Source organism: Ahaetulla prasina, chromosome 2 (genome assembly GCF_028640845.1).
Source record: "Ahaetulla prasina isolate Xishuangbanna chromosome 2, ASM2864084v1, whole genome shotgun sequence".
Lineage (NCBI taxonomy): Eukaryota > Metazoa > Chordata > Lepidosauria > Squamata > Colubridae > Ahaetulla > Ahaetulla prasina.
In genome coordinates, this window is record NC_080540.1 from 164903854 (window position 1) to 164916635 (window position 12782).

Below are 12782 nucleotides of genomic sequence, written 5' to 3' on the forward strand. Positions count from 1 at the left end.
GAGCTCCTCATGAGAAAAGAAATGTGAGTTTTCTTTTCAACCCAACACTGAGTCTCCTTATCTTAAAAATGGAATTAAAAATAAGGGTCCTGGGGCACCGACGAAGACCGTTGGATTCCTTTAAAAAAATGACTCCCTATCCACCATTTTTAATTCTGTATCCAAGCTGTATAGGAATTTGTGTCCGTTGCCCATTGATAGAGGCATACAGTCAGCACACCTTGCTTTTCTGTTGCCTCTTTAGGACTCAGTAAACTCTGGTGTTCAAAACAATACCTGGCTTTCATCAAATTTTGACTGGTAGGACTGCCATAGAAACTTTAAAAAGCTAATGGGTATAGTGAGACCACTGGTCTATCCTAGCTGCCCCTCTGATTAGGTAAAGCATCTGCCTTGCCCCTGAGCCATGGATCTCTTCTTATCCCTGCCATTAACAGAATGACAGAGTTGGAAGGGACCTTGGAGGTCTTCTAGTCTAACCCCCTGCTCAAGCAGGAGACCTACACAAACAGTTACCAACTGGTGGTTTGTGAGAAAATTTTGGTGGTCCCCAGAAAAATTATTTGCATTTTTTTATATTGCACTAAATCAGGGGTCCTCAAACTCCGGCCCCTAGGACAGATACGTGCAATGAACATTTGTGTTGCTGCAGAGAGTCTCCCCTTCGGGATCTTTTTGTGTGGGTTAGAGGAGGGCAGAAATTCCGACTTGGGGTCTGCTTCAGCCTCCTGGTGTGGGGCTTTGGGCAAAGGCTGGAGGGAAGGGCTGCTAGTGGCAAAGAGCCGGAGGGCCTTGTTCCAGTCGGACTGCATCATGGCCTGGAACTGGCTGACCATCTCAGCCCACTGAGCCACCAGGCATGGGTACCTGGCCTTGCACTCCCGCAGGTCTTCTCTCTGTTTGGAAAGCCTATGCTTGTAGTCCTCAGTGAGGTGCTTCTGCTGAGCCTCCTTCTCGCTCAATCCAATTTGAACTGAGCTGTTTTGCCAACTCTCTCGTGGTGGCTGCTTAGCTCCAACAACTGCTTTCCATTGGGGCCCTAAAGAGCCCGGGCGGGCAGGCAAGTGGTAGCGAGAAGAGGCTGGCAAGGTGCCCCTCGACGTGAGTGACATTGAGTTGGCCACGCCCACCCAGGCACATGACTATCTTGCCATGCCCACCCAGCCGGTCATTAGGCAGATCATATTAGGGGTCCACGGGATTTAAAATTATAAATTTAATGGTCCCTGAGATCCAAAAGATTGGTGACCCCTGCCCTATCCTATCCCCGACAAATGGCCATCCAACCTCTTCTTAAAAACCTCCAGTGATGGAGCAGCCACAATCTCTGCAAGCAAGCTGTTCTACTGACTGTGTTTTTTTTCTCCTAATGGTGAATGGCAACTTTCCTTTGGAGCACAACGGAAGGCTGGGTTAGTGCTGCTATAGTGACTACATAGCCCTCCTTCATGTGTGAACCTGATGGTTCAAATGGGGATGGGGAAATCATGGACACTGCAGAATCCGTGTTTGGGGCTTGCTTGTCTTGTTGCACTCCACAGAGGATTCTAAATATAACCAGCCAACGGTGAAAAAAACTGGGTCAGACATCAACGCTAGAGGCTCTGCAGTACAACCTTATTTAACCCTTCCTCCCTTTGCTCTAGTGGCTTTTATAGACAGTTTGTGGCTAGGCTTTCCGCAGCTTTCTCAATCTTCCCTGTTGCTTCTTTACCATTTATTCCTTTCCTATCAGCCATGCAATATGTAGGATATATGGAATGGTGCAAGGAGCTCCTAGACTTTACCTAGGAGAATATATACATTAGAATGAAAGGAGACCTATGAACGGGGAGCAAAACCTGAGCTCTCGGGAAAAGAAGCACAGAAAATGAAGGTGATGCTAAAAAAAAAAAAAAACAACCCTCCACAAAAATTAATATTAAAGTTAGTAGAACTAAAAAGCCCCGACTGCTATTTCCTCCTCAAAAACTGGGGAACTGTGCTTGGTTTGAATCAATCAGTTCAACAGATGCAATCTCTATAAGTGGAAAGGAAAAGAATCCCTCTTGGAGCAATTTCTGCAGCCTGGAAGAGACACAAGGTACTGCTGGGGGGAGTGGGGGGAGGATTTTAATTCTACATGGGTCAAAAAACATCAGAAGGAGCCTGGTAGCACCTTTTCTGACTAACCAATTTTATTGAAAGCCATATATTTTTGTGATCTGTGGTTCCACTTCATTGGATGTACAAAATAGCTAGATTGATGTAGGGTTTAAATTGGAATGATCCTGACAGATGGAACAAGAATTGATTTGTTGGCCACAACCATGTAAGATACGTTTGAAGAATAAATGGTAAAGCAAACCTCGCAATCGATACAAAAGCGATGAGTAGCTCAAAGAGCCATGGAAACATACATGCTCCACATTATAAGACAAGATAGACCTGCACATGGATTAGAGAACAAACGAACGTATGTGATATCATCAAGAGAGTAAAAGAACTGAAATGGAAATGGGCTGGTCACATACCAAAAAGAACTGATGGTAGGTGGACCAAGGTAGCCATAAAATGGATTTTATCCCACTTGATAAAAAGGGTCCACAAAAGAGACCTAAAACAAGATGGATTGATGACATCAACAAGTATTGTGGGCCCAGTTGGCAAAAGAAAGCTCAGGACTGTATGGGTTGGAAACCTGCAGAAGAAGCCTTCATCCTGCAGGGGATAGACAGTGGCTAAAAGGATGATGATGGATGATGATCATGAAATGGTAAAGCATTTGGGAAAAACAACCTGCAAAGTGTTAAGTGCAGGGATCTGTTCAATTAAATTTTCAGGTTGTGTGGCAGCCTATGGCACAGGACATATTGTGCAGGGGAAAGGAAAAATAGGTTCAAGTAAATTTCAATCTATTCTAGGGGTAGTCAACCTATTTATACCCACCACCCACTTTTGTATCTCTGTTAGTAAAATTTTCTAACTGCCCACCGGTTCGGGGGGGGGGAGATGTGCGAGCTATTCTGGGACGAGGCTCTTTTGTTTGCGGTCACAGTATAGCGCCATTTAGTTTAACTTACATAAAGTGAACTAAACTTATGCACGGGTGATACAAATAGTATATTTTCAGAAATTTAAATTGTCACAGGGAATTTTATGAAAACCTAATGAAAATGTTTTTTAAAAAATGCTATGAATTTTTTTTAAAAAGTCAATTAAATTAAAAAAAAAAGGAAAGTGCTTCAGTGTCGGACAAAATCTCTACCGCCCACCATGAAAGCTGGAACACCCACTAGTGGGCGGCAGGGACCAGGTTGACTACCACTGATCTATTCTAAAGGCTAGACAGTGAAGAAAATGAAACTGCATACTACAGCAAAACAACATTAGTGTACAATAGGGATGTCCAACCCACAGCCCATGGGCTGCATGCAGCCTTGGACATCTAGCAGTGCGGCTCCACAAGATAATGAAAAATACTTTACAAAGTTTATTATTTATATATATTTATAATTGAGGGCTGTGAAAATATTTACGGATCCCTCACACCCTGGACACAAACTGTTTCAACTCCTACCCTCAAAATGACGTTATAGAGCACTGCACACCAGAACGACTAGACACAAGAACAGTTTTTTCCTGAACGCCATCACTCTGCTAAACAAATAATTCCCTCAACACCGTCAAACTATTTACTAAATCTGCACTACTATTAATCTTCTCATCGTTCCCATCACCCATCTCCTTCCACTTATGACTGTAACTTTGTTACCTGTATTCTTATGATTTATACTGATATTGTTTCCTGATTGCTTAATTGTAGCCTATGACTATCATTAAGTGAAAGTTAATGAAAGTGTTAAATTTGTATCCTATGATTATCATTAAGTGTTGTAAGTGTTGTACCTTGATGAAGGTATCTTTTCTTTTATGTACACTTATGTACACTTTTTTATGTACACTTATGTACACTTTTATGTACATTTACAATATACAATTCCAGGTATATTTGTAAAACAAAAAGCAGACATTCTGCGAGCTCTGGAACTAAAATAATTAAAATTTTATTCTACTAAGCTTTCATCAGCCATCTGCTGACATCGTCAGAGTATTAAACTACCATTGCAGAGATCTCTGCCTTTATATGCCAGTAATCAATGTGGCCATTGTGCGTGTAATAGGTCCCTCCAGCCTATTATATATAATGATGTGGCACAGTGGTTAGAATGTAGTATTGCAGGCTAACTAATTGCTCACTGCTGACTGTCAGGAGTTCGATCCTGACAGGGCTGTAATTTCAAGCAGCCCTTTTGAGGTGGGTAAAATAAGGGACCCAGATTGTTGGGAGCAATACGCTGACTCTGTAAACTGCTTAGAGAGGGCTGTAAAAGCATTGTGAAGCGGTATATAAGTCTAAATGTTATTGCTATTGCAAGACCCACTTCACTTAGTGTGTTCCAGGCAAGCCAAAAGGTTAGACAATCACAGTCTACAACAGCGGTCCCCAACTTTTTTAACTCCATGTACCAGCAGTAGCAGGTGGGGGATGATTTTGCACGTGCAACCGAATCACATGCATGTGCAAAATGAAACTTTGTACCCTTGCCCACTACTTATGCAGCCTGGTTCCCAATGCACCGCAGACCGGTACCAGTCTATGAACCAGGATTGGGGACCTCTCTACAACAAGCTTAAAATCAACCATGAATTATTTACAAGATAGAAAAATACAGTAAATGCTCTGGAATGGCCCTAGCCCCAAGATTTGAATTTTATTGAATATCTGTGTAGAAATTCAGATATACAATGCAAAAAAGCAGCCCAATAAAATATTTCTGAGGTAGAAAAGTTGAGCAATGAAGAATGGGGGAAAAACACTTCATTAGCATGAATAGACTTTTAGCTGGCTACATTTTTAGAAAAGTCTGGAAACTTTTCTACTGACTGAAAGGATGCACAAAATTCTATACCTGCCCTATTTACAGTGTTCGTATTTGTATACTGTATACATATAAATTGCATATAGTCAGCATCCAGAAAAGGTCTGAAGTGTAAACTACATCCACAATGGTATACTTCAAGCAACATTCATTTATAATAGAGCAGCTAAAAGTCTACATCCACTGTAGAGTTTTGGACCAAACTGGATACAGGTAGTCCTCAACTTACAACAATTCACTTAGTGACCATTTAAAGTTGCAATGGCACTGAAAAATGGGAGGACCATTTTTCACATTACCATTGCAGCAGCCCCGTGATCACATGATTAAAATGTGGCTGCTTGGGAACTGACTCACATTTATGATCGTTGCAGAGTCCCGGGATCATGTGATTACCCTTTTGCGATCCGACAAGCAAAATCAATGGGAAAGCCAGATTCACTTAACCATGTTACTAATTTAACAACTGCAGTGATTCACTTAACTACTCTGCCAAGAAAGGTCATAAATGGGGGCAAAATTCACTTAGCAAACACCTCACTTAGCAACAAAAAATTGAGGCTCAATCGTGGTCATAAGTCAAGGAGTACTTGTATTGCATTTCTCATGATCATAAATTACAGAGACAGCAATTAGAATACATGTCATACGCTAAATCAGGGATAGTCAACCTTTTTATACCTACCGCCCACTTTTGTATCTCTGTTAGTAGTAACATTTTCTAACCGCCCACCGGTTCCATAGTAATGGTGATTTATAAAGTAGGGAAGTAACTTTACTTTATAAAATGTATAAAGCAGAATTACAGCAAGTTAAAGCATATAATAATAATTACTTACCAAATACTTTATGTCGGACTTTTGCTAAGTTTGGCAGAATAAATCTTTATAAATCAACTTACTGTAGTTAAATCTATCTTTTTATTTATACTTTGCATACATAGAAGCATAAATTATGAAAGCCTAATGAAAATGTTTTTAAATAATGCTATGATATTTTTTTTAAAAAAAGTCAATTTAAAAAAAAGGAAAGTGCTTCAGTATCGGACAAAATCCCTACCGCCCACCATGAAAGCTGGAACGCCCACTAGTGGGCAGTAGGGACCAGGTTGATTACCACTGCACTAAATAAATAAGGTGTTCAGAAAAAAAACATTGTGATTAACTTTGCGCCATGTCAGGGGTGGGTTCTACTTACCTTTACTACTGGTTCGCAACGGGAGCGCACGCACGCTTCTGCACATGCGCAGTTTGCAAAATATGACATCAGGGCGGGTGGGGGGAGCCTCCCTCCGCTTTTACTACCGGTTCACAAGAACCAAAGAAAACCGGGAGAAACCCACCATTGCACCATATGGAAGCTATGCTAGTTTCCCCTTCAGTTAAAGATTTAGGGGTGCCTAATGCTTTGCCTGCAATTGCATAGGATAATCATTGGATAATCAAGATAATCTATTAACGTGTTTTTTTTAATATGAATATTTTTGTGCAATTAAAGAGTGAGATCACAATTAATACAAGTAATGAATTCCCAGATAGATTCATAAGACAGTACAAATTACGTATGTGCTGAAAGCACATCCAATCAGTATCAGTTCCCAAGTTTAGCCTATATAATTATAGACAAGGTAGCAAAAATACTTTTTATCTCATCAGATCATCAAAACACATTGCATTCTCTTCCAAATCAACCTAATTTTGTTGATCGGGTGTTTCCTGCCACCTAGTGGGCAAGAGTAAAATGTGAATTTTTGAAACCATGTTTAACTTAATTGATAGGAAACCCAGATTTGCAAATCATACTGATAAACCAAGGTGGTCTATGTGGAGTCACCAACTGAAGGACTGCGAACCCAGTCATTGCATTTAGATACTATAGTTTGTGAGGTATTTGGTGAACCCAACATGTGATTTATCCAATAAAACAAGCTCAAACCATACTTACCTAATCTAAAAGTGTGGCCTTCTATAAGTCAGGGGTCTCCAACCTTGGCAACTTTAAGATTTGTGGACTTCAACTCCCAGGGCTTTGCTGGCTGAGGAATTCTGGGAGTTGAAGTCCGCAAATCTTAAAGTTGCTAAGGTTGGAGACCCTTGCTATAGGTCAGGGGTCTCCAACGTTGGTGGCTGAGGAATTCTGGGAGTTGAAGTCCACAACTCTTAAAAGTCACCAAGGTTGGAGACCCCTGCTATAGGTGGTCTTGCATGACATGGCTGACCCCGAGTAAGGGCAGCCATCTTGAGCTGTCTCCCAGATATCTTAGCAGCTGCCACCAAGTGTTCATACTTTTAAAGACTGAGGTGGTCTTAAAGCTTTGCCTTCCCTATTTATTTTTTGTTTGTTTGTCCTGCAGCAGTTTATGTGTGTACGAGTGTGTGTATGTATAAATCCTGAAAACAAGCAGGTCAGCCGCATTTCCACAGTTGCTCCAACTCTCCATTTTAGTGCAAGAGACTGGACCTTTGTTTCAGAGGCCAAATTATTGCTTTTGATGATGGGGTTTGAGACACTTTAATGTGAAAAAGCTTAATCTCAGCACAGCATTAAGATCCTCTTTTGAATGTTGCCTGCTCCCTTGAGAAAGAAAACTGAGATTTCACAGCTGAAAGAAATCCCAGTGTGGTCACCTCCCAAGTATAGGACACCCACTGCAACTGGGAAGCTGAAAGCCAAAGTAATGTAAAAATCCCCTTCAGGTCAAGCTTGACTCCCTGTGACTTCATGGAAACGCTCATGTAATTTTCATAGTAACAATATTGTATGGAACTGGTTTGCCATAGCCTTTTTCAAGATTTATTTTAACTTCTCAGACTGATGAGAACAGCATCCACACATCATTTATTATAGGACAGTCTATTTCAGAAAGCTGCCCTTTCGATTTATCTTATTTAATACTTTATTTTCTTAGTTTCGCTCTTGCAGTTCCCTTTGTAAAGCGAAGTTATAAACATAAGCAATTTTTTTTTATCCTTAGGAACCTCTTTTAAATTTGCTCCTTTCTTGGATTTATTCTTCATTTTTTCCCCCCCGAGAAAATATGATCACTGTGCCTGTGAGGCCTGACTCCATTTGGGGTTTTTGATACTGGCCAAGTTTGTCAGGTATAGACTAGGAGGCAGGGCTTCTCAATGCCAGCTATCACACCACAACACAGCATTTCTTAATAGTTAAGTCACATGGATTTCAATTCCTAGAATTCCCTGGCTGGCTTTTATTCCTATTCTAATTCTGAATTTTATTATTTTATTCTTTAATTTTTGAAACATTGGTACGGGTATGTATACTTGGTCAGACTGGAGCAGTTTATGAATGATAATAAACAGATACATGAATAAAGTAACAATAACACATAATTATCAATGAAACATTACATATAATTGGCTCATAGTAACAGCTTGTTTTCAATCCTAATTTGCTACAGGTAGTCCTTGATTTACAACCATTTGTTTAGTGACTATTCAAAGTTACAGTGGCGCTGAAAATAAATGACCTATGACCGTTTTTCACACTTATGACCATTGCAGCATCCTCATGGTTACCTGGTCAAAATTTGGGCACTTGGCAACTGGAATTTATTTATGACAGTTATACTATCCCAGGGTTATTTGATCACCATATGTAACCTTCCCAGCCAGCTTCTGAGAAGCAGAGTCAATGGGGAAGCCCAAATCACTTAACAAACCTGTGATTCACTTAACAAATGTGGCATAAAGTTTGTAAAAACTCACAACAACGGCCTTGCTTAGCAACAAAAACTTTGGGCTCAGTTGTGGTCGTAAGTTGAGGACTAGCTGTATTATGTTCCAAATCTCATTATTCTGAATTATAATTATAAAATTATAAAATAGCAAATTTTCAGCTCACTAAATTTTGAGCTTCTCAGGGGTTGGGTTGCCACAAAGAAGAGGGAGTCAAGCTATTCTCCAAAGCATCTGAGAGCAGAACATTTCGTCATCCAACTAGGTAGCATGCACTGATGATGTTATCTATTTGGGCAATGAAATGTCCGCTAGCAAACAAAACTCAGAGAACACCAAGGACTCCAAATGAGTACAGGTAGTCCTCAATTTACGACCACAATTCAGCCCAAAATTTATGTTGTTAAGTGACAAACCTGTTAAGTGAATTTGTCCCATTTTACGACTTTTCTTGCCACATTTGTCAAGTGAATCGCTGCAGTTGTTAAATGAGGAACATGGTTGTTACGTGAATCTGGGTTCTCTATTGACTTTGCTTGTCGGAAGGTCGCAAAATGACTCCTGAACACTGCACCTGTCATAAATATGAGTCAGTTGCCAAGCACCTGAATTTTGATGTGACTATGGCGATGATGCAACGGTCATAAGTGTGAAAAATGGTCATAAGTCACTATTTTCAGTGTTGTAACTTTGAACAGTCACTAAAGGAACTGTTGTAAGTTGAGGACTACTTGTATTGCTATTACAATCACAGGACATAACAAAGATGCTGAATAGCAGGCTTTTTAAAAAAAAAAAAATTCAGGATCCTGATGCGTGTGATTGATTGATCATTTCTTTTTTTTTCTTTTTTCTTTTTTCTTTTTTTTCGCGTGATATGGCAGTTACGCCCCTTTCTGGATCGGGCTTCCTTATGCACGGTCGCTCATGCCCTTGTTACATCCTGCCTGGACTACTGTAATGCTCTCTACATGGGGCTCCCCTTGAAGGGTACCCGGAGACCCCAACTGGTCCAGAATGCGGCTGCGCGGGTGATAGAGGGAGCACCTTGTGGCTCCCGTGTAACACCTCTCCTGCGTAGTCTGCACTGGCTCCCGGTGGTCTTCCGGGTTCACTTCAAGGTACTTGTTATCACCTTTAAAGCGCTCCATGGCTTAGGGCCGGGATATTTACGGGACCGCCTACTGCCACCAGTAGCCTCTCACCGACCAGTGCGCTTTCACAGAGAGGGCCTCTTCCGGATACCGTCAGCTAAACAATGTCAGCTGGCGACCTCCAGGGGGAGGGCCTTCTCTGTAGGGGCTCCTACCCTCTGGAACGAGCTCCCTCTGGGGCTTCGTCAATTCCCCGACCTCAGGTCCTTCCGCCGCGAGCTGAAGACGTTGTTGTTTCGAAGAGCAGGACTAGCGTGAACGTAGTTTTAAATTGGGGTTTTAAATCAGGGGTTTTAAACGGGGTTTTAAATTTGTATTTAAAAGTTTTAGGCCATCAATTGAATAAGTTTTCTATTCTTTTTTGCTGTTTTATATGTATTATATGTTTTCTGTTGTTTTTATTGGCTGTGAACCGCCCTGAGTCCTTCGGGAGAAGGGCGGTATACAAATATAATAAATAAATAAATAAATAAATTTCAACTCTTAGAAACCACATACTTTTTCCAGAATGACTTGGCCCAATCTGGTATTTCATTCCCAGTATAATTAGGTCTATTCATCTTGCCTCTGTGCTCTTTTTCTCTATTCTTTCATTTTTGCAAGCACTATAAACCTCTCTAAAGAACTTGATGTTCAGATAATGTGTCCAAAATAAGATGAGTTTAGTCATTTATGCTTTGTGTCAGAATTCTGAACTGATCTAATGGATTCATTGCTTTCTTTCCTTGGCTATCCAGAGTTTTCTCAGAAAATTTTTCCAATTCTAAATTTAGTTCTTGTTTTTTATCGCAACTTTATTAAACATTTTATTTTTATTTATTCTTTCATTGTAATAGTTAGTACCTTCTAGCTGCCTCTTATCCAACCTTCAAAGTTCTATTCTATCAAATTTTTTAGAGAGTTCAGAATAATAGCATTTTCCCATGAGAAGGATTGTTGTGATTAATTTTAAAAATCTTATTTCAAATCCACTGGATCCTAAATCCATTTATACTTTTTCATAATCAATGTTCTAATCGTCCTTTTGCTCTTTATTAAAAAAAGGAACTTTTAAAAATCCTTAAACTTGCATTTAAAACTTCTTTCACTAAGGATTGAAGAAAACTCACCCAGTCTAAAGGTTCCTAACATCTGAGAAAAAGTTACAAGCAGTTTCCAAAAGTGATTAGAAAAGTAAGTATGAAAATCCTGTGTCCATAAAGACACCAACCACGGTTTGGGTGACGATGGGATTCCCTTATCTCCCAGAGCTGCAAACCCACCAGAGACCACTGTCTTGCAGTCCCCTTGCAAACATCAATTGTTCTGAAACACTGTGGGCAATCACTTGTCCTCTCCTTGTCTGGGGAGGAATACCAAAGAACTGATACACTCACCGGCAATTCATTCATTCATGATTGTCAGCTCTATTTTTTAGCAAAGCTGTCTTCATTTTACCATTTCTTCCCTGGAAGTCTCCAACTCTTAACGTTCAAAATGTCAATACTGTTTCTAAGCTGCTTATTCAAAGTTTACATTTTGCTTCCACAGAATGTCGCAGGAAAACCATCGCCTGCATGATTATGATCTGTCTAGCTATAGATACTTCACTGCCTCTGAATAACTTTTCCAAGGAGTTCATTGATACTCTCCCAAATGCTAGTCAGTGGTATATTTCTTATAGCTTGTTCCTTTACTTTGATTATCAATCCAAAAAGGTGGTGAAATAGTTAACTAATGGTAGCTAACTAAAATGCATAAGATTTCTACCATTTCAATATCTTCATTGTCAATCTTAAAATTAGTTCCTGTATCATTAGTTTGATCTTCTTTATATTTAATCTTAGTCTGATTTTTTTCACAGTACTTCGTTTCTAGAGTCTGCAGTTCAATTGCACTTTCAGCTATCAAATTAGTGTCATGAGTACAACTTTCTTCCTACAGTTTTAAAACCACATCCATCTTCCAATCTAGTCTCCCTTCATATATAACCAATATATAGATTCAATAAATCAGGAGAGAGTATTCAGCCTTGTCTGATTCCTTTGCTAGCTTGGAGCCATTGTTTTGCCATGTTCCTTCTCTGGCTTCCAATTTGATCAATGAGTTTTTCATGAAGAAAATGAGATGTTTTCCCCATTTACCTAAGGAGATCCCACCAGTTGACATGCTCAACACAATCAAGGTTCTTTGTATTTGGTCACCACAATGCAAAAAAGATATTGAGACTCTAGAAAGAGTGCAGAGAAGAGCAACTAAGATGATTAGGGGAGTGGAGGCTAAAACATATAAAGAATGATTGCTGGAACTGGGTATGCCTAGTTTAATGAAAAGAAGGACTAAGGGTGACATGATAGCAGCGTTCTAATATCTAAGTGGTTGCCACAAAGAAGAGGGTGTCAACCTGTTGTCCAAAGCACCTGAAGGCAGGAGAAGCAGCAATGGATGGAAATTAATCAAGCAACTGAGAAATTTCCTGACAGTTAGAACAATTAATCAGTGGAACAACTTGCCTCCAGAAGTTGTGAATGCTCCAACACAGGAAGTTTTTAAGAAGAGATTGGACAGCCATTTGTCTGAAATGGTATAGGACAGTGGTGAAATCTGAACCAATTTACTACCGGTTCGCTGGCTGCGCTTGCACCAAAGGCAGGTGCACGCAGTGCATGCCAAAAGGAGGCATGGGGTAAGTAGAACAGCACATGGGGGGTGATCAGCTGCGGCATGATCTTTTTTTTTTACTTTTAAAAACATTTTTTTACAACCTATTTGGCCGAATAGGTTGTAAAAAAATGCTTTTAAAAGTAAAAAAAAAAAACCTGACGATCATGTGGCTCAGCTGTGATCCTCAGAGCCTCTCTTTTTTTAACCTTTTAAAAGCATTTTTTTAAAAGAAGCGGTAAGCGGGGAAGCAGGCGACCAGGCATTGGGTGGGCATGAGCGGGGGGTGGGGGGGGCAGGGATTTTTGCTACCGGTTCTCCGAACCACCCGCCACCATTGCTACTGAATTGGCCCATCTGGTCCAAAC

General features: G+C 40.3%; 1 protein-coding gene across 3 annotated transcripts in view; it reads left to right on the top strand.

Moving 5' to 3' along the window:
• The window catches only part of MFSD5 (major facilitator superfamily domain containing 5), a 59042-nt gene that overhangs the window by 33223 nt on the left and 13037 nt on the right, over nucleotides 1-12782 (top strand). The window contains exon 1 of one of the 3 annotated variants that reach the window (XM_058166540.1): nucleotides 10867-10947. The exons of the other annotated variants lie outside the window; for them this stretch is intronic. The gene's annotated coding sequence lies outside the window, so the exon portion shown is untranslated. Of the gene's footprint in view, nucleotides 1-10866; nucleotides 10948-12782 lie in introns of those variants that run through there. 3 annotated transcript variants of the gene reach the window in all.